This window comes from Monodelphis domestica, chromosome 4 (genome assembly GCF_027887165.1).
Source record: "Monodelphis domestica isolate mMonDom1 chromosome 4, mMonDom1.pri, whole genome shotgun sequence".
NCBI lineage: Eukaryota > Metazoa > Chordata > Mammalia > Didelphimorphia > Didelphidae > Monodelphis > Monodelphis domestica.
The window spans coordinates 217,933,487-217,960,293 of NC_077230.1; the positions used below are offsets into that span (position 1 = coordinate 217,933,487).

Here is a 26,807-nt window from a genome sequence, read left to right on the forward strand (position 1 = left end):
AAGGGAATAAAAGTATTTCAGGAAACTAAAATCACATTAACAGCTTAATGATTTTCAAAAATTTCCCCAAGATGTCTATAAATTGGGGAATGGCTTAACAAACCGTGGTATATGATTATAATGGAATACTACTGACATATGAAATAAGTAAGAGGATGCTCTCAGAAAAAGCTGGAAAGATTTATACAAACTGATAGAAAGTGAAGTAAATAGAACTAGGAGAACATTGTAGACATTAACAGCAATATCATATGATGATGAACTGTGATTGAATTAGCCATTCTCAGTAATACAATGTGCCAAGACAAGTTCAAAGAACTCATGTTGAAAATGCTGTGCAGCTCTAGAGAAACAACTGATGGAGTCTGAATGCAGATAAAAGGAAACTATTTTTCACTTTATTTCCTTCATATGTTTGTTTTGGTGTGTGTGTGTGTGTGTGTGTGTGTGTGTGTGTGTGTGTGTGTGTGTGTGTGTGATACGTATCTTCGTCCACAACACCATAAATATGGAAACATGTATTGTATGTTTCAGGGAGGGTGGGAAGGAGGGAACTTGGAATACAAAATGTGAGAAAACAAATGTTAAAAATTGTTTCTACATGTAATTGAGAAAAGAAAAAGATAAAATATTACTAAAAAGAAGTTTTCCCCAACTCTAAGTCCTCTCTCTGTCTCTCTTTCTGTCTCTCTCTCTCTGTCTTTCTGTCTCTGTCTGTCTGTCTGTCTGTCTGTCTCTCTCTCTCTCTCACACACACATACACACACATACACACAGATTTCATAATTGGATGGCTACAATAAAAAAAATCTCTTCTAAATACCTTTTGCTTCAAGACCACCAATATTAGGGAAGCCTACTTCTTCCAAAATATTAACAAGTATTTTTCCTCATTTCAAGATTTTGCCTCTTTGCAACTTTCACCCTTTTTAACATTAGTTTTGCTGTGAAGAATACCAAAAGTGGAAACTACCTTTGGAGAACTTGGGCATTTGGATGTCTTTCCCTCTACCTTTTTCCCTTATTTTTTTTCCTCTAGAAAATATACTGCCAGCTTGATTTAAAATAGAATAAAGAAGGTGCCAGAACCAGGATTAAGCTAACTATATGAAACCTTGCAAAATAGCATGACTAATTTCAGATAAAATGTAAGTTTTTCCTATGCCCTATTTTAACTAACAAGGGGATTTGATAATAAAAACAGAGATTACTGCTTTCCAGTCTTTCCCAGCTGAGATATCCACTGGTTAAAAGTCATAGTTGTAGCCATGAGAGTCTTTTTCAGAACATTTTTTGTGCTAAATCGACTTTTTTCCTTCATATAGAATAATGTGTCAGAAAAAGCTCTATCAATAATTTCTCCCAACTGAAAAAAAATGTCATTGTTGTTCAATCAATTTAGTCATGTTCAACTCTTTACTCCATCTGGCACTTTCTTGGAAAAGATATGGGAGTGGTTTCCCATTTCCTTTTTGCCATTTTACAAATGAGAGGCAAACAGGGTTAAGTGACTTGCCCAGAGTCACATAACTAGTAAGTGTCTGATTTCAGGTTTGAACTCAAGTTTTCCTGACTTCTAGTCCAGCACTCTATCTTCATTTTACTCACCAAGGCAGAAAAATATAATAAAATATATAGGGAAAGCAGAAAAGAGGACCTGTATTGGGTCTAATTCTAGATTAGCAATAGAGGAGTTGGCTTTGATTACATTTCTTTTACACAATTTTATCTTAAAAATTTCCAGGATCCTTCAGACAAACACACTAGTGCTATCTCATCACTTTTTCTCTTGCTTTGGTTGTTTTCTACCTTCTATATTTTCCCTTCAGCAGACAGAAATCATAAAGTACCTTTCATAATGAAACATATATTTCCAGAAAATATGAGCACAACTGTATTTAAAGGGTCAAATACTACCAGAGGTTATAGTTTACCAAGAAGCATTATTCAAGATGCAAAGTGATGCCTTTAGGAAGAAACACTTTAAAATTCTATGACTCTTCAAACCTCTTCCACTCATCAGTTCTGACATGACAGAACACACTTCTCTTTGTAGTCAAAGGGTAATGGAAACCTTCACTTGAAAAAAAAAAGAATAAAAGGGAAGGAGGAAGAAGATACCAGTAAATCTGATTAATGAGATATTTGAAGAAATACAGGTCTATCATGTTAAAAATTTCAGTCATGGAAGTAATCAAGAAAGAAAACTGTTCTAAAAGCCATCAACAAATTCCCAGCACAAAACAAGTCTAGTAACTCTGGAGTTTCCCAACAAGCATCATAGTCATGACCAGAATATCATATCCCTCCTTAATCTCTAGAAAAGTATTTTGTATAGAAGTATGTGTGTAAACAGCTAGTCATTGAACTAGACATGGTGCCAGGCACTGGGGATATAAGTCCAAAGAACAAAACAATACCTATTCCTAATGAATCTGTATACTGAAAGAAAGAAAAGCACATATAAAAACACACAGAGAATAAATATAAATTAAGTAAATACCAATAAATACAAAATACCTAAATATAGAGTAGTTTGGGAGCATGGACACCAGTGGTTGTGGAACCCAGGAAAGGTTTAATGGTTCTTGGGTTGTCTTTTAAAGGAAGAGATGATTCTGAGGCAGAAATAAGAAAAGAGAATGCCCCAGGCATGTGGAATGACCAGTTTAAAAGAAAGGAGATGGGAGATGGTGTGTCACAAAAGAAGAAAACAGGCAAGTTTTCCAGTTTTTCCAATTGCAAGAGAGTGACTGATGTCCAATGAGATGAAAAAGACCAGCTGAGGCCATGCCTTAAAAGATAAACAGAAGAGTTTATAGTTTATCCTAGACACAACAGGAAACCACTGAAACTGGTTGAGTAGGGGAGTCACACGGGCAGATCAGCACTTAGGGGAAATTACTTTGACATAGAGAGGACCATGAAACAATTTCAACACCTTCTTTGTTTGGCCATCCTCCTTTAAACTTTCTTTCAATAAGTTTTGTGTGATAATATATGTACAACTCAAACCAAATTGCTTGTCAACTCCAGTAGTGGGGGAGGGAAGAAAGAAAGATAAATGAGAATCATAAATTTGGAAAATGTATGTGTAAATTTGTTATTATAATAAAATAAAAATAAAAATAAACTTTCTTTCAAGCTATACCATATTCCTGGGATGTCCACAGTAGGTCACTACAACATTTTCTTCTTTTTACCTATCTATCTTCCCCTCCTCCTCCCTTCCTTCCTCTTACTCCAAGAATCCTGTCCTCTCTATGAAATTTTCCTGAAGTAATCCAAAGAGAAATAACTTTCCTCAGTCCTATTTTTTCCTGAATATAAATAAAAAATTGTCAAGTCTAAGAACTCTGAACTCTTATCTTGAACATAAAACTTTTTTATAATTGGTATCCATCTATATGAGCTTTTAAAAATTATTTTGAATCTGGAACCTCTGATTTGATTGTTGTTAGGCACTGCTTTGGGCACTTAAGTGATGTGCTTAGGTCTTCCTAACACTAAGGCTGTTTCTAGTATATCTTCATATATATTATTCTAAATATGCATTGTCTTACTTGAAACATAAGCCTGTATAATTCTCCTCTGTACAACTCTTAGTAAAGAGTCACTTAAAATCTTTATGACGACAATCATAATAAACATAACAATAATTGTAATTACTCTTTCCCCATTTGAAGCACTGATTTGTTTTTTTTTTAATGTCCAAACATCTTTTATTTTCTAATTTCATTTCCATGGTATCCATTGAATACACATATGTATTTGTATACATAATATATATTTTTAAAAATTTGTCCTTAATTTGAAATTAAAAGAAAATAGTTTCAATTGATTTAGTTAGAGTATACTCAGCTTTTTTTTTATTTACTACATGACAGCATCATGTGTTAAATTCTTAGCCATGATGACCTATTTATGCTATAATCTGCTGGGAGCTTATTGGATAAATAAGTTAGTGCTGAAGAATTTTTGAATAGATCACTAAAAGTATTTGTATAAAATAATGAGTTCAATAGAGGTCATCCTTTTCTTATTCAACATTTAATCAGGGTCCCTAAAAGGAGTCATGGGGTATTTGGAAAGTTGCTACTATTCCCTCATGTTCCAAAACCGAAACCCTAGGGACATATAATCAACTGAAGATTGCTTAGCAACGTGTTTTATGAAAAGTGTCCAAGATCTACAATGAAATTTTAATTAAATACCTTCCACTATTTCCCTTTTAACAGTTAGCAACAAGTAAACAATACCAAATGCACACTGAAAACAGGCTTGGTTTTCAATACTGGGTGAACTTGGAGACTTTTTAATCCTTTGGAAAAATTAACATTACTCTTAAATAGCATCTCTCACCTGAGAACTATGTTAGAGTGAGTAGTGAACACTTTACATAATTATGCCACATAACATATAATATAGAAATGTGTTTTTTGTTAGTTGCTGTGATTAGGTTATCCCAAGGAATTGCGATTGAGATCTAATAAAGGCTTACTTTATTTGGAGATGAAGGCAAGGCTTTTTGAGTGGATAATAATCAGGCTTAAACTACAAAGAGAAAACACTCCTTATCCTCAATGAGCTTATATTATACTGAATGATCCCATCATCTCCTCTGACAATCTGACTACAGACTCCCCCCACCAGCAGTTCTCATCTTTCTAATTGTCATATACTGACATCCAGAACATTTGGTGCCTGGATGACTTTTGAACCCGTCTTAGTCTTTCTCCTTTCCTTTCTTTTCCACTCCTGTCCTTATTCTCTTCACCTTAAGTATACATTTTAGTGGCCTAATACCCTAAAAAGTTTCTTGACCTCAGATTCCACTCCATCCACCTACATAAGGACTTACTATCACCCAGAAATACATCAGCTCCAAAGCTCTGGATACTAAAATTATCTTGCTTGTTCTAAAAGTATTCTTATGATTAATAATGACTATTACCCTCTTAACCCCACACCTTGTTCTGCTAGGCTTCCTTAGATTCTTGCTGACAACCTATTTAGGCTTTACTTGCTTCCTTTCCCAACCTGATGACCCACTAGTCACTCCAACAACACATTTTGCATCAACCTACATTTACTGAGCAAGGGTTCCATAAAGGCAATTTCAGTGTTTCTTAGCCTGATTTTATTTAACTGTTCATCTGAAACACTATATATTTGTTATTAAATTGAACCCTTAAGACTTTGTTTTATTCCTAGATATTATAATTGTTGCATTGCCAGAAGACAGTTAAGGATTTTAATGAGAAGACAATGATTTTTTTTCCTCCCAGAGGCTAAAGACTAGGGCTGAAAAGCTGTCCTAGAAACATCCTTGCTTCCAGAACACTGAAAAAATTACTCTTACACCTTATACCTTGGAAACTTAAAAATCATTGTGAAAATGATATCTATAAATTATTAAAGGGATTGGGTAGCCACACGTATTTTAAGGACATGAATTTCATTTATATTTTTAATAAGCCTAATTTAATACTAAATCCCCAAATAACAGGGTTTTAGAGGAGGGGAAAGTTCATAAAAAAATCCATCACAGATTTAAATATTCTCTTTTGAAATTGGTATGGTCAACAAGTCATCCCACTCTTTTAAGATCTGGGGTTCAGCTCTTAAGTTTAAAATGAAAAGGATCAATTCTATCAAAACAATAGTACTTGGAAAATGTTTCATGATGGATACATGGATAATGTACAGGTGTACATTAGATAGAAACTGTCCATTTTTATGGGAACTAAAGGACTAGTGAGCCCGTGCAGAGGCTGAAGTCCTACCTCTGACATACTTACTAACCATGTTTATCCCTGGGCAATCTTGTCAGTAGGAGATTCACTAAAGCTCCAAAGTTGCAGAAAAAGTATTGAATGGCATTGGTAAAAGCAAATTACTCACCCATGAGTTCCCTATAACTAATTAAATAATACTAATTAATTAGTAATTATTAATAAGTAATTAGTATTATTTAATTAGTTATAGGTAACTCCTGTTAACATTTGTGTATTATTTTTAGATTTACAAAGTGTTTTACAAAGACCATCTCATTTGATCCTCACAATAACCATGGGAGACAGGTGCTGTAATTATACCCATTTTACTTATGAGAAAACTAAGGCAGAAAAATTAAGTGACTTACCCAGGGCCATGCCTCTAAGTGTACATCTGAAACTCTATTTGATCACAGGTTTGCCCAACTTCAAGTCCAGTGTTCTATCCATTATACTACACAGTCCATTCCCTATCCTTCCTATTAAAGTCTCTATAGTCTACACCTTACTTCAACTCCTTCAGTACTAGAGCTACATTCTTAAACTTTTTAAAAGCAATTTTCCTCTCAAATCAAAAGAGCAGTGCCTAATGAAACGACATAAGTAAAACTTACATATCTGTCTACATACATTTTGGGCAGAAATTTTTAAAAAATATATCATTGGTAAAGTGTTCTGAGAATGAAGCTTCCCAATTCATCAAAAATATCATTGATGATTCCAAGGGTACCTGGTCATGAAGGCTATTCAGATTCTTAATCCACCACCATTAATCCTTACTCCAGCACTCAAGGAAACAGACTATCCTTTGATAAATGATTTGCATGATCTCTATTAAAAGATGGTAAATACACTAGAACTGCTGCAGATGTGCTAAAAGTATTGCACTGATGAGTATTTAGAAAAATATCTTACTGACAGGCTAGCCAGAATCCACTCCAGTAAGAGGTCAAGGCATAATACCAGTTATCACTCACTTTCCCTAAGCCATGTGGTGGGAGAATGGAACACTTGTAAGCATACCTCAGAAAGGATGCCAGAAAGGACTGCAGATAAACTCTACCCTGGGCTGGTACAAAGCAAACATGGCAAGAATAGAGCTTGTGTCACTGCATAGGGAAATCTTACCTCATGCTCTCCCAGAGGAGGGCTCTGCCTTCTCCAGAGCTAAGTGCATCCATCACTTCAGACCAGATTCATGAAGCGGCAAATAGGAAAAATAAGTCATTCTCCGGGAGTTCATTCTCTTTTGCTAACCTACGCATCTATCTTCCCAACATTCAAGGGCATGATCGGTAGTTCTGGGTCCCAGGAGAGTCGGGTCTATGTAGAGGGGGAGAAGTCATTCAAAGCTGATCCTTTCCTCTATCTGCTTCCCAGATGTTTCTGCTGCTTCTCTTCGCCTTATGAAAAGTTTCCAGGAATGGAGCATTTAAATGGGGTTCTAGCAAAATACTAACTCCTTAGGAGAGTTCTGTCTAGTTGGGAGAAAATCCTGACAACCTCTCCCTGCTTGAATGAAAAATTATCTGTGTTTAGGCATCCTAAGTAAAAAACAGAATTGTATTATATCCCTTCAGTTCAGCCAGCTGTGGCCACTCCCCTGCAAAGGGTACAGGATGCAATCGGCCCATCCTCCCTCAGCTTCCTTCCTTTCCTTTTCCATGGGAGAATTCCAAAGAACAAGCTGTGTGAACACACACACACACACACACACACACACACACACACACACGAGTAAAGTAGATTGATATCAAACTAGATTTTGTTTTTAAGTGTAAACCATGAGTTGCTTACACAATGAAGCAGAACTCAGTGGACCTTGATGATTAACTAGATTGGAACCAATTTTATTAATTAGAGTGAAGAGAGAGGAAAGTGAATAAATATGTATATAGAACCTAATATGTGCCAGGCATTCTGCTATAAACACTTACACTTTATATATCTGGTTGTAACATTAAAATTCTCTTCATTGTTCTAGAGAAAGCATCATTTAACAAAAAGATAAGCATATATATACAAAACTATGTCTTGCTTATTTCTAATTATCAGTTCTTTCTCTGGAGGTGGACATTCACAAATTATTGTTCAAACATTATTTCTGTTGCTGTATATAATGTTCTCTTGGCTCTGCTCATTTCACTCTTCATAATTTCAGGTAGGTTTTTCTGTTTTCCCCAAATTAACCTGTTTATCATTTCTTCCAGTAAAGTAGTATTCCATCACAATCATATGCCACAATTTGTTCAGTCATTCCCCAAATGATAGGTGTTCCCTCAATTTCTAGTTTCTTTACCATCACAAAGAGAACTCCTATAAATATTTTAGAATATGGAGGTTCTTTTCCTTTTTCCTTGACCACCTTGGGAAATATACCTAATAATGGTATTATTAGGTCAAAAGGACACACAGTACTATAATCCTTTGGGCATAATTCCAGATTAGCACTTGTACTTTACAAAAATGATCTCATTCGATCTCACAACAGCCTTGGGAGGTAGGTGCTGTTATTATCCCTATTTCACATCTGAAGAAACTGAGATAAATGGTGGTTAAGTGACTTGTTTTCTTGGTCATACAGCTAGTAAGAGAATAAGGATTGATTTGAGCTCAGATCTTCCTGACTAGGTTTGTCACTCTCTCTGGTGCACCATCTATCCACTTACCAGCATGTCTATTTAGTGGAATAGCTATATGGGATTCTAACTAAGATATGGGTGGAGATGATAAGGAATAAATAAATAGTAAATGGAGGTGCCTCTAAGAGGCCTTCCAAGTCTAACAGATTTGATGGCAAATGCCTAATAAAGGTTTTCCTTTAATATTAAAGTGGACTTGTTGCACAGACAGGAGGGAGGACACCATTTGTGGAATGTAATACATGGTCAATATGGCATTCTCTTGCTTGACTATTTTTTCATTTTTACAAAGAAGGGCACTATAATGGAAGTATATGTTGGAAGAAATGTCTAAAAGAATGGCATCAACAGAACCTTAAAAAATAATTGGATAGAGGCCATATTGCCAGCTAGTTCACATTTCTTATCCTGGAACGCTGAGGGTTAAATGCTGGGAGCTGAAAGGAATGGGGCAAAAAGCTAAGGATTACCAACATTTGGTGAAAAGATTTATAGCCTTGTAGCTTATAGATCCCACCTGGAGCTGCTGAAAGCACTCAATAAATACTTGTCAAATGAATGAGTGTACTCTTTGTATTGCAATTCTCCTTTCTCCAAAAAACACTTTACTTAGAAAAGAAAAAAAAATTCTATTACAGGTAGATTTCATGACAAAAAAGGCTGACTGAATTCAAATACTTTACCATTGAGCTACATTACTCTCTGACTACATTTTAATGCAAAAATTAAAAGTGGTTCTAGGAGGTGGAGTCAAGATGGCTGCTTAGAGGCAGCGAAAGTTTAGACCTCTGAAAACCCTTCCTTACCAATTACAAACTAAATGCTCCTAGGGGACTGAAAATCAAACCTAACAGGACAGAGCCATGTAACCTCCTGCTGGACTCAACTTAACAGATGTGTCCCCCCAAAAGCCTGAATTCAAGAACACTTGGGTTTAAGGGGAAGGAAGAAAGAAGGACCCAGGCCCCTCCCCCACCTAGAGCTCTAAGCTTCCAGTAGCAGCTGGAACCTTTGGGCAGGCAAGGGTGCTGGTCTGGAGGGAGTACCTTGTGGACAAAGCTGTGCCAGGCTCAGAGCACTGAACACAGGAGTTGGGGGAGCAGTTGGAGAAGTAGCACAGAGCACAGAGCGAGCAGTCTAGTTGCAGCAACAGAGACACTCCATATTACCATCCCTCCCTTTCTGAGGTTTTAGCCTCAGGACACATCCAGCTCAACCCAGCTGGACTTATTCCCATCAAAGCCTTCAGAGGGCAGGGAAGCTCAAGCTCCAACATCCCTCCCCCACAGACTGCTCTGAGAAATTTGCTGACTAAGCTCCAACAGTGAAGGCTAATAGAAAAGCCCCAAACAACAGATTAAACAAAAAAAAAATGAGAGGAACAAAAGGGTAGTCAACAGCAGGGAGTAAAGATGGGGTAAATATGAGCAAACAACAGAAAATAAAAAAGAAATTACAATCGACAGTTTCTATATAGGCAACGAACAAAGAGCAAATAGAAGAGAGAAGTATAAGGGAACACCAAGCAAAAAAACAGAAACCCCAGTGAATTGGATACAGGCTTTGGAAAAACTCAAAATACAATTTAAAAAAAATTAAGAGAGGCTGAAGACAACTGGGAAAAGAATGTAAAAGCAAGATAAGTCATCTGGCAACAGAGGCACTTGAACTAAAACAAGAAAATACTGTCTTGAAAGCCAAAATTAATCATCAGCTTGAGAATGAGACAAAGGAGATGAAAGATCAGAAGGAGAAGGATGACCAAAAAGCCAGAGATGAAATTCAGTCTTTAAAAACCAGAATACAACAAATAGAAGCAAGTGACTTAATAAGGCAACAGGGCACTATAAAACAAAATAAAAAGAATAAAAAAATTGAGGAAAATATGAAACACCTCATTCACAAAACAGAAGATTTAGAAAATCATTCCAGGAGAAACAACTTAAGAATCATTGGTCTACCAGAAGACCATGAAAAAGAAAAAGCCTGGACATCATACTACAGGAAATTATCCAAGAAAACTACCCCAATATTCTAGAACAAGAGGGAAAAGTGGAGATTGAAAGAATCTACAGATCACCTCTTGTACTTAATACCCAACTGACAACATGCAGGAATAGTATGGCCAAATTCAAGAACTATCAGACCAAGAAAAAAATATTACAAGCTGCTAAGAAGAAGTCATTCAGATACCAAGGAACTACAGTGAGGATAACACAGGATCTGGTTGCATCTACACTGAAGGACCAAAAGGCATGGAATATGATATTTCAGAAAGCATGGGAACTAGGTCTACAACCAAGAATCAACTACCCAGAAAAACTGATTATATTCTTACAGGGGAAAGTATGGTCATTTAACAAAATAGAAGAACTCCAAGCATTTGTAAAGAAAAGACCAGACATAAACAAAAAAATTGATGCCCAAACACAGAACTCAAGAGAATCATCAAAAGGTAATTAAGAAAGAGGGAAAAAAGAAAAACAATAACAAAAAAATTTTTAAGAGGCCCAATAACTTAAAACTATATATATCCCTATTAGAAATGAGGTCATTGGTAACTCTTAAAAATTATTAATACCACCTGGGCAGCTAGAAGAATTACACTTAGAGGGAACAGTGACAAACTGTATAGGATGAAATACCAAGACAAAAATATGTATATAGATATATGTATGCATAAATACATACAAATGTATGTGTGTGTATATATGTGGGGGGGGGTCTGGGTGTGGGTGTATATAACTAGAGCTAAAAAAGAGGTTAATACTAAAAGAAATGGGAAAAGAAACAAAAGGGGGAAAATTTATATGTCACAAAGAAGCTCATCATGGGAGAAGGGAGAACATCAATACACTGAAAGGGTAAAGAGGTTGGAAATATGAAATACTCAACTCTTACGTGCATTGAATTTGACTCAAGGAGGGAAAAACAATAAAATATATTTGGGCAGAGAATTGATTTGTGCCCTATGGGAAAATAGAAGGGTAACAAACGAATTGGTGGGGAGGGAAGCAGTACAAGGGAGGGAGAGAGTGGGGAGATAGTTTAAAAAGATTGTGAAGAAAACAACAGGAGAATAAGAAGGGGGGCAGTAGAAAAGGAAGTAAAATAAGGGTGGGAATTAGAGGGACTGAAGGTGTAGAAGTAAATAGTGAAAGAAGAAAAGGCAAGACTAGGAGAAGAAATCAAAATGCTGGGAAATACACAACTGGTAATCATAATTCTGAATGTGAATGGAATGAACTCACACATAAAACGCAAGCAAATAGCAGAGTGGATTAGAAACCAAAACCCTACCATATGCTGTCTACAAGAAACACGCATGAGTAAGGTAGACACCTAGGGTAAAAGAAGGAGGATGGAGCCAAATATATTGAGCATCAACTGATAAAAAGAAGGCAGAGTGAGAATCATGATATCTGACAAAGCCAAAGTAAAAATAGATCTAGTTAAAAGAGATAGGGAAGGTAATTACATCCTGATAAAAGGCAGTATAGACAATGAGAAAATATCAGTAATAAACATGTATACACCAAATGGCATAGCATCCAAATTTCTAAAGGAGAAACTAGTGGAGCTCAAGGATGAAATAGATAGAAAAACTATACTAGTGGGAGACCTGAACGTTCCTCTATCCGAAGTAGATAAATCAAACCAAAAAATAAATAAGAAAGAGGTAAGAGAAGTGAATGAAATATTAGAAAAATTAGTAGATATGAGGAAAAAAATAAATAGGGACAAAAAAGAATACACATTCTTTTAATCAGCACATGGTACATTCACAAAGATTGACCATGTATTAGGATATAAAAATATTGTAAACAAGTTCAAAAGAGCAAAAATAATAAATGAAAACTCAGATGAAAGTGTAATGAAAATAATAATTAGTAAGGATACATGGAGAGGCAAATCAAAAATTAATTTTTTAATTAAATTAAACAAGACAATTCTCTACAATCAGTTAAAGAACAAATCATAGAAACAGTTAATAATTTCATTAAAGAAAATGACAAAGATGAGACATCCTTTTCAAAATCTATGGGATGCAACCAAAGCAGTATTTGGGGGATATTTATATCCTTAAGTCCATATATTAACAAATTATGGAGGGCAGCGATCAATGAATTGGGCATGCAAATTAAAAAACTAGAAAGTGAATAAATTAAAAACCCTCAGACAAAGACTAAATTAGAGATTCTAAAAATCAAAGGAGAAATTAATAAAATTGAAAGTCAAAGAACTATTGATTTAATGAATAAGACTAGAAGCTGGTACTTTGAAAAAACAAATAAAATTGACAAAGTACTGGTCAGTCTAATTAAAAAAAGGAAAGAAGAAAACCAAATTGACAGTATCCAAGATGAAAAGGGAGACCTTGCCTTTAATGAAGAGGAAATTAAGGCAATCATTAAAATCTATTATGCCCAATTATATAGCAATAAATAAGGCAATCTAGGTGATATGGATGAATATTCAGAAAAATATAAATTGCCTAGACTAACAGAGGAAGAAATAGACTACCTAAACAACCCCATATAAGAAAAAGCAGTTGAACAAGCCATCAAAGAACTCCCTAAGAAAAAAATCCCCAGGTCCAGATGGATACACAAATGAATTCTATCAAACATTCAAAGAGCAAATAATCCCAATATTATACAAACTATTTGACAGAATAAGCAAAGAAGTAGTTCTACCAAATTCCTTTTATGACACAAATATGGTACTGATTCCAAAGCCAGGCAGGTCAAAAACAGAGAAAGAAAACTACAGACCAATCTTAATGAATATAGATGCAAAAATCTTAAATAGGATACTAGCAAAAAAGACTCCAGCAAGTAATAACAAGAGTTATTCACTATGACCAGGTAGGATTCATACCAGGAATGCAAGGATGGTTCAATATTAGGAAAACCATCCACATAATTGACCATATTAACAAGTAAACCAACAAAAATCACATAATTATCTCAAAAGATGCAGAAAAAGCCTTTGACAAAATATAACACTCATTCCTTTTGAAAACATAGGAATAGAAGGGTCTTTCCTAAAAATAATAAACAGAATATATCTAAAACTATCAGCAAACACCATCTGCAATGGGGATAAACTAGAAGCCTTCCCAATAGATCTGGAGTAAAACAAGGATGCTCATTATCACCTCTATTATTTAACATTGTACTAGAAACACTAGCTATAGCAATTGGAGAAGAAAAAGGAATTGAAGGTATTAAAATAGACAATGAAGAGATCAAACTCTCTCTCTTTGCAGATGATATGATGGTCTACTTAAAGAATCCTAGAGAATCAACCAAAAAGCTAGTCGAAATAATCAACAACTTGAGCAAAGTTGCAGGATACAAAATAAACCCACATAAGTTATCAGCATTTCTATATATTTCCAACAAATCTCAGCAGAAAGAATTAGAAAGGGAAATTCCATTTAAAATCACCCTAGACAATATAAAATACTTAGGAATCTATCTGCTGAGACAAACAGAGGAACTACATAAACACAACTACAAAACATTGTCCACACAATTAAAACTAGATCTCAACAATTGGAAAAACATCTATTGCTCTTTGGTAGAACAAGCTAACATAATAAAAATGACAATCCTGCAAATTAATTCACTTGTTAAGTACCATACCCATTGAACTACCAAAAATCTTTTTTTACTGAATTAGAAAAAAAACATAACAAAGTTCATTTGGAAGACCAAAAGGTCAAGGATATCCAGGGAAACCATGAAAAAAAAATGCGAAGGAAGGAGGCCTTGCAGTACCAGATCTCAAAATATACTATAAAGCAATGGTCATCAAAACAATTTGGTACTGGCTAAGAGACAGAGAGGAGGATCAGTGGAATAGACTTGGGGTAAGTGACCTCAGCAAGACAGTCTATGGTAAGCCCAGCGATCCCAGCTTTTGGAACCAACATCCACTATTTGATAAAAAAAAAATGCTGGGAAAATTGGAAGACAGTATGGGAGAGATTCGATTTGGATCAACATCTCACACCCTACACCAAAATAAAATTGGAATGGATGAATAACCTGAATATAAAGAAGGAAAATATAAGCAAATTAGGTGAACACAGAATAGTATACATGTCAGATCTTTGGGAAAGGAAAGACTTTAAAACCAAGCAAAAGCTAGAAAAAAATCACAAAATGTAAAATAGATCATTTTGATTACATCAAATTAAAAAGTTTTTGAACAAACAAAACCAATGCAACCAAAATTAGAAAGGAAGTATCAAATTGAGAAACAATCTTCATAACAAAAGCCTCTGACAAAGGTGTAATTACTCAAATTTATAAAGAGCTAAATCAATTGTACAAAAAAATCAAGCCATTCTCCAATTGAAAAATGGGCAAACAACTTGGAGATATTTACGAGAAAGAACACTATCCACATTCAGAGAAAAAAAACTGTGGGAGTAAAAACACAGAAGAAAAACAACTGCTTGATTACATGGGTTGAGGGGATATGGTTGGGCATATAGACTCTAAATGAACATCCTAATGTAATCACCAACAACATGGAAATAGGTTTTGATTATAGACACATATAATACCCAGTGAAATTGCATGTCTGCTATGGGAAGGGTGGAGGGTGGGGAGGGAGGGAAATAATATGATTCATGTAACCAAGGAATAATGTTCTAAATTGGCTAAATAAATTAATTTTAAAAATAAAAGAAAGGAATTAAACTAAAAAAGAAAAAAAGAATAAGCTAAAAAAGTGATTCTAAAATTGTAAGGGACATCAAATGTTATATATCAGTTAGAAATTGAGGTATGTGGACCACAGCTTTCTAAAGGACTCCTTTCCTGCAGAAGGATACACACTGAGGGGATCCTAAGGTAATCTGAGTCTTGTAAAATAATTTTGTGATCACCACAGATATTTTGGATTTATCCTATCTCTAAATAGCAACTCTGACACAGTCCTAGGTGCCTCTAAATGGCTCAACTGTCCTTTCTAGGTCTAACACCTTATGGACTTTATTTTAATGAAAAAATCAGACTTTAGCCTGAGGAGTGGGGGAACTTGAAAGTAGTCAGTGATCTTTCTGCAACAAAGAGATAGGCGACTGGTCCACAGTTCCACTTCTGAGCAAAAATAAGGAAATAAAGAAATAAATAACAATGCAGGACAACAGCATATCTCTCAAGAGATGAATTACTTTTACTTCACCCTAATTGTATTCTAGAACAACTTCATTGCACAGGTCGACAGACCACTATCATTCAAAGTAGGAGTCACTCAAAAATCCTGACCTCCTTCTCACCCTCTTACAATCTGGAGCAGGGTTTATCCATAGCCTTGGCTTTCTTTATAGCTACATTTATCACATATAAACTGCAGATTGCCAGTGTATAGCACACAATATGAAAGGGCTAGAGACTATCTGATGTCATGTCTACCAGTCCTCCTCAAAAGTGTAATCTTAGTATTTCTCTGACTTGCGGGACCCGGTACTCTACTTTCTGAAACCTAGATTATATGCTTGCTTCTCCCTACTTTAGTTGGTCTCCCTAGCCTTGACTAATTGCTTTTCTAAAACAATGGTGTTTTCCAGTCTATCCTACCCAGACCCCAGAAGCTAGTCTGGATCCAGCAGAACTCAAGATAGTCCAGTGGTTGCAATGCAATGAGGCACTTAGATAGCATAAAATGCATTTAAAACAACTTTTCTGATTAGACTTTGTTATAATTCATTTAAAATATTTATGTTATTATGTTTTTCCTGATTGCATAACATTTCTTTTGTGACATTTTGCTATCCAAATTCACTCCCTCCCTCACTGCCTCTTCCTCCTCCCACCCACTTCCCTGAAACACTAAGCAACTTTACACGTGCAATCATGTAAAAAAAATTTCCATATTAGTCTTTTTGTGGAAGTGACCTCAAACGAAAAAAACAACGAAAGTGAAATACGTTTCATTTGGCAAAAGAATGACTTTTCTTTGTTTAAAAAAAAAAAGCTTACTTTCTGTCTTAGAATCAATTTTGTATGTTGATTCTAAGGCAGAAGAGCAGTAATGGCAAGGCAATGGGGGTGGGGGCTAAGTGACTTGTCCGGGATCACACAGTTTAGGAAGTGTCTAAGGTCACATTTAAACCCGTCTTAAGTTACTGAGCCACCTAGCCTCCCTCAAAATAATGAGTTTTCGAAGGAAACAAGAAACCTCTATCCACCAAAAGAAGTCAAAAGAGGCTACCATCTTCCTTGTGTCTTAATGTCCTTAAATTCCTAATTTCTATGTCAGCCAAAAAAATAAATAAATAAACAGTGGATCAATAGAAAATATATTCACATAAGAACTTGAACTAAGGATATATTTTATCTAAAATGCATTAAATAAATCATACAGGTGGCCTTTTTTTTCATTTCAGGTGGAGCTCTGAGAAACACAGCAGCCTATTTTATTTAGATGAAGTGTCATTATTCTCACCTATCTCTTTAGTCTTTACAGATCAAAGATTAATATTATTCTCTCTAGTTCAGAGTTTATAAATTCTACTCAAAGCCTATCAAAACTGAAGGAGAAAAGAAAGAAAAAGTAAAAAACACAGGACACTTTGAACCTTCTCACACTATTGAATTAATTTAAACCCAAAGAACATATAAGCAGCTGTCAGAAATTAAAAGTAAAAGAAGCTCTGAATATGTGATTTTATCAGCAAAGAGAATGATTTTGCAATACATATGGCAGCCTATTTAATCACTAGAGTTGCCTGTGGGGTAACTTTTTCAGAGTTACAAAGCTAGTTAGTATTAGAGACAGAATTTGACCCCAGGTCTTTCTGACTCAATCTGCTACCCTACCACCTTTATTGTCTAAAATATAAGAAGAAAAAAGTACTTATTATAGTCCTCATGTTTTATAAAATAGGTGGATCTGTGTCTCATTTTTTAGGAATTCCTTCCAATTATACAAATTGCAGCCAACCTCTGCCTGGTCATCCTGCAGGACTCTTGTTCAAGTTCACCCATAAGTTCAGAGGAGGGGGATCCACATAAATGTTCCAGAAAGCCTTTCTCATTTTCCTGCAATTGCTCATGAGTACCAGGAAATACAGGATTCTGGCTGTCTACCTTTCGTCTCTCATTCTTGCCACTTGACCCTTCCTGTCAAAAAATTTTTTGATGCTATCCTTTATTCTGCTCATAGCCACCATGTGCCTCTCCTTCATCTCTTTTGGATTTTTGTTTGTTTGGTTTTTTATTTTTAACTTATCTTTAGTTTTTCAGAGATTGGTTTTCCAAACCTCTACAATATACATGGGCATTTGTTTTCCTGGGTAGTTCAGGGGGTCAGTGAAAAAACTTATTTAAGATAAAATACAAGGGTCTTTCTTTTGCATTTAAAGACCTTCTCCATTTTATTCCAATCTTTATTTCAAACCTTCTAGTCTATTACTGTCCTTCATGCATTCTACATTCTGGTCAGCCTTGTCATATTGACTAAAGTTCCAAAATAACATCTTGAGTTTTTGCACAGGTGTCCCATCAAACAGGCTGGATTGCTTTTCCTCCTCACTTCCACCATATATAATCCCTAGCTTGCTCTAAGGCTCAGCTCAAGCTCCATCTCATTCATGAGGTTGATCCTCATCTCTGCAGTCACTACCATCTTTCCTATCCATCAAACAATATTTATTTAGGACATGCTACATGGGTATGTGAGTTGGTATTCAAATGAAATTTATCCCCCCCCCCCCGGGTGACCCAGGTAAATAGAAAGGCACAGCTGGCTCCCCAGACATGATGCATGAAAGTTAGTGGGCAGAGAAAATGTTTGACAAACTGAGGCAAGAGTGGATTTTGGTCTTTTCTCTTCTGTGTTGCTGGCTGGACTTCCCTGTGAGCAACCACAGCATAGCAAGCTAAATGGAGCAGAAAGGAAAGTGCCTATATAACTCTTTTACTTTTTCATCTTTTTCCCCTACTACTTTTGATTTAACAAAATTATTAATTTATGGAAAATCTCATAATTTTCCCTCTTACACTGGGTATTGTGTAAGAGCTAGGGATATAAAAGAAGACAAAAGAAACAAAGAAATTTTGCTTTCAAGACACTTTCAATCACTTAATTTTATTCACCTTATACATATTTTGTAATTACTTTTCTGTGTTCACATCGTAACACAGAATGTAAGCCTTAAGGGTAAGGACTCTTTTGTTTTTATCTCTGTATGTCCAATGCCTAGCACAGTCCATTTAGTTCTATTATAGCCTTATATATGGGTTCCCCTAAATCACCTAAGCTACACAAAACTGTATAATAAAAAGCCCTGGGCTTTTTGGGGAAATGGTGTTAGGAGAACAAGGCTCAACAACTTCATTAGTGACACATCAAAAAAAAAAAAGATAACCACCTAGTAAAAACAGTAGCACCGTTTTTTAACTGGCTAAGAAATACATAATTAAGAAATTAATACATAATTTAAGACATTTAAGAAATACATAAACACTATGTACTTGGTTGTCCAACCATTGCCTCAGGTTGCTATTCAACCTGCATGCCTGGATCTGATGCCCAGGGGGCTCTAGATTGGCAAAGCTGGCAGCTACACATCAGAGGGAAGCCTGGACAGGCTATTAGAGGAAGATTTGAAGCTTGTGAGTGATTGCAAAGTGTTAACAGTTTTCTGCATTCTCAATGTGTCTTGAGAAGGAAATCACATGTAAACAAATTTGAAATTCCTGGTACGCTCAAAGTGTTCCCCAATTATCAATCATTTTGGGAAAAATTCATGCTTTTAAAACAAGTGTAATAGTAAAATTAACTTTACTTCATAAATATTGCTGAATGAACAGGCAAACAAGAATATTTTCATGATAATCTGATTTATGGATGCTAACATCATGCGGCTATAAATTGGGTGCAAATTAAAGGGTATAATTTAATGGATGTAAATTAATAATAGATGATGCTTAGGGCTTTAATAGAATTTTTAAAAATATTTTATAGAATTTTTATAGAATTTATAGAATTTTTAAAAATATTTATCTTATTTGCTGAAAATATTATTTTAATAGAGTGATTTCTTCTCTCATGGAAGAAATAACAAACATAGCAATGAAGGACAAAATTTTATGTTGAAGTTTGAATTGACTTTTCAAGATATTAGTGAGGAGCATGAAATATAAAAATGAATTCAGATTTAGAATTAAATGAGTGAATAAAGAATTCAACTCTTCCCTGTAAAGCACATTATTTTCCCTTGTGGTTCTGTACTTTACACACATAATTTTTATGCATTATTCAAACTCCAGATCACTCAAGTTCAATTCTGTTGCAGTTTCTGCTAGACAGTATTAATAGTGATATGTTTATATACCAGCCAGAATAATATACTGTGCATATACTGGATGACCTGTCTGCCTCATTTAGGGATTTGTATTCCAAGTCTTATATTTTGAACCTCATGTGAATTTCAAAAAACAAAACAGAGTTCATAGAAAAGAGGAAAATTGCTACAGTTAATGAGAAAATGAATGATGATTTTACAAGTCTGAACCCTTTTGGCTTAGGAGGTCATATGTATTCCAGATACAAATTGTACTAAGAAGTTGTTCCACCATATAACAGGCCTTTTCAGTTCTTAGTAATCACAGTTTCCACTGATCATGATCGTACTGACTTATGGAGGGGAAAAAAAAAACTATAGTAGAGTCATGTGGAGAAAAATAGCACAAGTGGAAAACTAATTACTAACTGTAGTATCTGTAGTATCTACTAGAATCAAGCTCTATAGGTCCATAAAATCCATTATCCTCTATTTACGCTGTGGACCATTTTGTCTGCCTGCTGCCTCTGTCACTCAACAAAAAACGAGAAGGGCATAGCCATTCTCTTTAATATCACTCCTCAAAGTTAACAATAACAACATTTTTCCTAAGCTTCCCTTCCCCTCCTCTAAACACTTTTGGTAATGTTGGGTCTTTTTATGAAATTCAACAACTAGAAGAATAAAGTTATTATTGCCATTATTAGTCTTATTATTGTTTTTGTTCAGTTGTGTCTGACTCTTTATGACCCTATTTGGGGTTTCTTTGGCAAAGATACTGGAGTGGTTTGCCATTTCTTTCTCCAGTTCATTTGACATATGAGGAAACTGATGCAAAAAGGGTTATGTGACTTAACCAAGGTCACACAGTAAGTATCTAGGATCAAATTTGAATTCAGGTCTTCCTGACTTCAAACCTGGTGCTCTATCCACTGCACCACCTATCTGTTCCACTCTCATTAGCTAGCACCTACATAGCGCTTTAAGGAATGAACTTTTCTAATATTCTCTCACTTAATTCTCACAACAACCTAAAGAGGTAGGTGCTATTGTTATGTCCACTTCACAGATGAAGAAGGAGAAGCAGACACTTTTCCCAAAGTCACATAGCTATTAAGTGTCTGAGGTCTAATTTGAACTCAGGTCTTCATTTCTGTTCTGGTCCTCTATCCATTTTACCATCAATCCTCCTCTATCTCAAAAGCAAAAAGCAAGGGTAAACTGAGTATCAGTCTAAAAATAAAAAACAAATATTTCAGGCACACACATAAAAGGAACATTTTATTTTACTGTTTTCCTGCACTCTAGTTGAGATCTGTAATGTTTACTTTGAATAACAAGCAAGGAAGACCTAAATTTTGAGCAGTGTTAAAGTTCACTGCTAGACACACTCTATACAGTTCCTGTTTCAGGTCAGGATTACCTCTGAGCTGTCCCCTGCTGCGTCCAACTTTTGCTTTATGAACGGTGCCAAGAATAACTATTTGTTTTCCTCTCTAAGTTAAACAAAATGTTTATAAAAAGGTTATAGAGAGAGAGCCTGGGAATACAGATCTAATCTAATGATTAACAATATCATCTTGCCCCTTCCTTTACCTATAGAGACCACCAGCCAAAAGCAAGTAAAAACTAATTTTATTTTCCATAGACAAATGAATAGCAGTTCCCCCTAAGGACTTGGATGAAAGACAAAGAATCAAGTGAAAGTTAACATGCTATTACTTCAACAAAGCCAAAGAGATTTAAAGATCTGTTTCCAAGAGAAAATAATTATGTCTTATTTTCCAGTTGTGTGTGTGTGTGTGTGTGTGTGTGTATGTGTGTGTTTAAGATATTTTAAAAAGGTAACCACATTTGAAGTAGTTTTCTCACCTAATCATTTACATGACAAAGAATTCACCCTGCATTGAAAATCAATAGACATAGGGGTCTAGTCTCAGTTGGCACTAATCAAATTGTACAACTTTGTGTAAATAATTTAATCTTGGCTTCTACATCTGTAAAAACAAGGTGTTATGCTAGATAACTTTTAGGATTCCCTTTTAGAGATAAAATTCTATCATTCTAATTAATACTAAAATAAGCTTTTGGGGAAGGTTATATAACATGTCCTTCCCTAGAGTATCTTTAAGAATAAAATAGTAGATAATAATAAATGAGCCTTGATTGATCAATTGGCAATTTAATTCAATAACAAGAGGAAGCCACACATATTAAGAACTAGGAATATGCCAGATGGTGTTCTCAGCACTAAGTGCAAAGAATACAAAGAAAAAAAACAAAAAATACTCCCTGCCCTCAAGGAGCTTACATTAAAGAGTTTTCCCCCCCTCAATTATATGTAAACCAAAACTTTTAACATTCATTTTGTAAAATGTTTAATTCCACAATCTCTCCTTCCCTCCCTTCCATCCTCTCAGAGAAGACATGCAATTTGATATAGAATATACATGTGTGATCATGCATGTTAGCCATGTTGCAAAAGAAAATGCATACCCAAAATTTTAAACCAAGAATAATAAAGAAATAAATAAAATGATAAAACAAACAAATAAAGAATAAATGAATAAATAAGCTTCAATCTGTACTCAGATTGTATCATTCTTTCTCTAGGAGTGGATAGCATTTTTCAGCATGTGTTCTTCAGAACTGTCTTGGATCATTGTATTGCTTGAGATTGGCTAAAACATCCACAGCTGGTCATGGCACAATATTGCTGTTACTGTGTACATTGTTCTTCTGCTTCTGTTTATCACTCTATCAGTTTCTACAGATCCTCCCAGGTTTTTCTGAAACCTTCCTGGTCATCACTTCTTATGGCACAATAGTATATTCCAATACAATCACACACCACATCTTGTTCAGTCATTACCTAATTGATGGGCATTCCCTTGATTTCCAATTCTTTGCCACTACAAAAAGAGCTACTATAAATACTTTTTTTGTGTATATGAGCCATTTTTCTTTTTCTTTTATCTTTTTGGAGTACGGACCTAGTAGTGGTATTGCTGGGTCAAACATATGCACAGTTTTATAGCCCTTTAGGTGTAATTCAAATTGCTTTTCAGAATGGTTGGATCAGTTCACAAATCAACTAACAGTGTATTAGTGTCCCTATTTTTCCACATCCCCACCAACATTTGTCCTTTTGACCTTTTATCATCTTAGCCAATCTGATGGATATAGGATGATATGACTCTAGGTCAGTTGTTTTTATTTGTATTTCTCTAATTAGTAGTGATTTAGAGCATTTTTTCATATGATTACAGATAACTTTGACTTCTGAAAACCTGTTCACATCCTTTGACCATTTTTATCAATTGAGAAATGACTCATTTTTCTTACAAATTTTCCTCAGATTCTTTCTCTATATATGAGAAAACAGGTCTTTGTCACAGAAACTTGCTGGAATTTTTTTTTTCCATTTTCCCACTTTCTTACTAATCTTGGCTGAATTGATTTTGTTTGTGCAAAACCAAAATTTGACAGAATTAAATTTTTCTGTTTTATCTCTTGTGATGTTCTTTATCTTTTATCTTTATTTTTATTTACTTATTTATAATTTTTATTTATTATTTATTCTTCCCTTATCCATAAATCTGACAAGTAAAATATTACATGCTTTTCTAATTTATTTATGACATCACCCTTCATATCTAAATCATGTGCCCATTGTGAACTTATCTTGATAAGGTGTAAAATGTTGGTCTATGAATGAGTTTCTGCCAAACCTTATCCAATTTCCTAAGCAACTTTTGTGAAATAGTAAATTCTTGCCCTTAAAACTTGTCTAATGCTAGCATACTTAATCTATTCCATTGACCCACCACTCTGTTTCTTAGCCAGGACCAGGTTGTTTTGATGCTTTGCAATACAATTTGAGATTTGGCATACATTAGGTACTGGGTACTGTGCTATGTTCTGGAAAACAGCAAAACCTAAAATAGCTCCTACCCTCAAATTATATTCTGCTGGAAACTATGTTCACAGATAAGTCAATTCACAAAGTAATTTCGAGTGGAAGGGATGTGATTACTAATAATTAATAGCTACTTAGCTTTTGGCAGCAAGTGGCTCAGTGGATATGCCAGGCTTGGAGTCCAGAAGACTCATTTGTATAAGCTCAGATTTAGCCTCAGACACTTATCTGTGTAATTCTGGGCAAGTCACTTAATCTAAGATTCCTCATCTGTAAAATGAGCTGGAGAAGGGAATGGCAAACCATTCCCAAGTATCTTTACCAAGAAGACCCTGAATGGGGTTATGAAGGGAGAGAGACATGAGTGAAATAAATGAACAACAACAGCAATAACAACAAACTGAGTTTTTGGATAAATTAGAGGAGAGCAGCTGGATCTGTGATTTTATTGGTATGGAGAAATCCATGTTGAAAAAACTCCCTTTACCAGTGCAGCCCAGTAATGTTTCTACCACTCTAGGTTTAGAAAGTTGCCTAGAATACTAAGAGTTTAAGTGATTTGTCCAGAGTTACACCATCAATATATCACAGGCAAAATTGGAGCCTCGTTCTCTCTAACTTCAGTGCCAGCTCTTTCCATTTTACTACAAAAGCTTTTGGAGAAGTAATAAGAGAAGCAATAATAGCTTCAATTTATATAACTTACAAAATTATTTCATATGTATAATATTATTTGATGTCCATAACAGTCCTGTGCTGTGTTTTTAATCTCTTTTTGATACATAGGAGGATTGGTCAAATTTAAATTCAGTGCAGAGCATCTTATAGGCAGCTGCTTATGCTAAATGATGAGCAAACAAGAATTCCCTAAATGACTAACCAAAATTGGAAGGTCTAATTTCAGTAAAGTATTTTTTATTAGAATACAAATAAAAACCTACAGACAACACAGAATTGACTTGTCTCCAATTAATTTTAAAGTTCCATTAATTATGTGAATTTCTTTTAGTTAACTATGCATTTGTATGTCAGTAATCATCCTGGAAAAGGTTAAGTCGAACAGATAAAACTAACCAGAGGACATCTTTGTAAAAGGAGATGGCTCTAATCCAAAACGCCTTTCCTGGAACAAACTGTAACGGCGCCATTCAATCTGAGCCCTCCCCTACTAGGCTATATTTAAGAATCTGTATTTCTATTAAAAACTCCTATTTTCAGAATTTTGGATTCCGTCTTATAAACTTGCTTGACAGTTAAGCACTGGTTCCTAAATCCAATACAAAAAAAGCTTTTGTTTTAAAAATTGCAATCTTCCATTAAAAAAATTAATGTATAAAAGAAGTAGCTGCATGAAATAGAAAATGTCGGTGGTTACTTAACACATTAAGAACTCAGTTGTGACATAAACAAAAGAAAATAAGACATTCAACATATGCTCAAGAAATTAGCTTCCTGTAGAACTAAAATTTCAAAAAGATGATGAAAAGGTGGCATCTGTCCACTAATATATTATATCCTCCCAAGAAAATTCAAATCCAGCTTTCAGAATGCCACTGTCTCATATCTGTCCATATCTTTGGGGAACAAAGGGGACACTGGTTATCTGGAGCTATAATTTCATTGGCTTAGACAAATCAAATCCCAATAAAGAAACTTCCTCTACCAATATAGATTTGGAATTGTTCATCATTTTACAGTCTTAAAAGGACCCTGGTAAGTGCAGTGTTAAGTTTCTTACCCAGGGTCATACAACCCCACCAGGGAAGTGGTTAGTGTGAGGGAAGGTAAAGAGGATGGAAAGTGAGACAGGAAGGGAGATGGAAGGAAGAGAAGGAGATAACTAGGGAGAGAAGAGAAAAAGGGAAATAGAGAAAGGAAGGGAGAGAGTGAGAGGAAAGCAAGGAAAAAGAGAGAGAAAGAGAAAGAAAGAGAAAAAGAGAGAGATGAGGAATCTTACACCCATTTCTTCCTTACTCCAACCAAGGCTGGCTCTGTGTATATACTCCTTTCAAATCATTTAAAGTGAAGATTTATGAGGTACTTGTTAAAAGGAAGTTTCCGTCTATGAGATGGTGTTGCCCAAAAGAATGACCTTGTAGCCAGCTATACAGATTCAATTCCATGTCACAGGATATAGGAAAAGGCAAGCGTCATCCCTCATAAGGGCACCTCTGAGGGATAGAATATAAACCTCAGGATACATCTGGAAGCGGAAACAGTAAATAACCACAGGGCAGAAGGGTCATGTTAAAGTTACTTTTAGATTAAAAAATTTCAGCCAGATCTTTAGTTTTAAATTACTGTGATCTCAAATTCCTAAGTGGCCTGCCCCACTTGGAATTTTAATATATACTTTAAATCAACCATTGAGTAAAAGAGTGTTCAGAATATCAGGCTCTCTTTGCGAAAATAACTCCAAGTGAAAATGAGTTTAAGGAATTTCAATAAAATCATATATGAAAAGGTTATTTCCATTTTCTGTTTAAATAAAATTGGTCACAGAATTGGAAACAATATAGATAGCTATTTGTTTTTTATACTACTTTACAGTTTGCAAGAAAACTAATATCAGAAAGAAAAAAAAAAACCTGTGCTTACTTTCCCCTGAAGATCTGCCCTTAAATATTTCAGTGCTCTGGGCTTTTTTTCTGGCTAATCCCCACTGGGGCTTGCTATGCCTTGGAAGGCTCTTCGTCCTCAACTGGGCCTACAGATTTCCCTGGCTTCCCAACTGCAATCCTATCTCTTATAGTAAGTCTTTCCCAAGCCTTTTAATTCTAGTGTTTTCCCCTCTGTTAATTATTTCCTATTTATCCTGTATATAGCTTGCTTTAAAAAGATTTGTTTTCAGGGGCAGTCAGGTGGCTAGGAGTCAGGCCTAGAGACAGAAGGTCATGGTTCATATATTATCTCAGACACATCCCAGGGAGTCACTAAATCCCCTTTGCCTTTTCCTTACTGTTCTTCTGCCTTATAATTGTTAACAACTCTAAAACAGAAGGTATGGGTTTTTAAAAAAAAGATATTTGTTTGCCTATTTATGAGGTTCTTGTCAAAAGTACCTCACTAAAATCCCCCATTAGATTTAAAGCGCTTTGAAGGCAAGAAATGTCTTTTGTCTCTTTTTATATCCCTAGCACTCAGCACAGTGGCTGGCATTT

The 26,807-nt window shown here is 35.1% G+C and overlaps 1 protein-coding gene across 3 annotated transcripts in view; it reads right to left on the minus strand.

Annotated features, from left to right (window-relative positions):
• Positions 1–26,807, minus strand: part of HECW2 (HECT, C2 and WW domain containing E3 ubiquitin protein ligase 2) — a 466,207-nt gene that overhangs the window by 224,083 nt on the left and 215,317 nt on the right. Inside the window, exon 1 of one of the 3 annotated variants that reach the window (XM_007494546.3) lies at positions 6,906–7,343. The exons of the other annotated variants lie outside the window; for them this stretch is intronic. The gene's annotated coding sequence lies outside the window, so the exon portion shown is untranslated. Of the gene's footprint in view, positions 1–6,905; positions 7,344–26,807 lie in introns of those variants that run through there. 3 annotated transcript variants of the gene reach the window in all.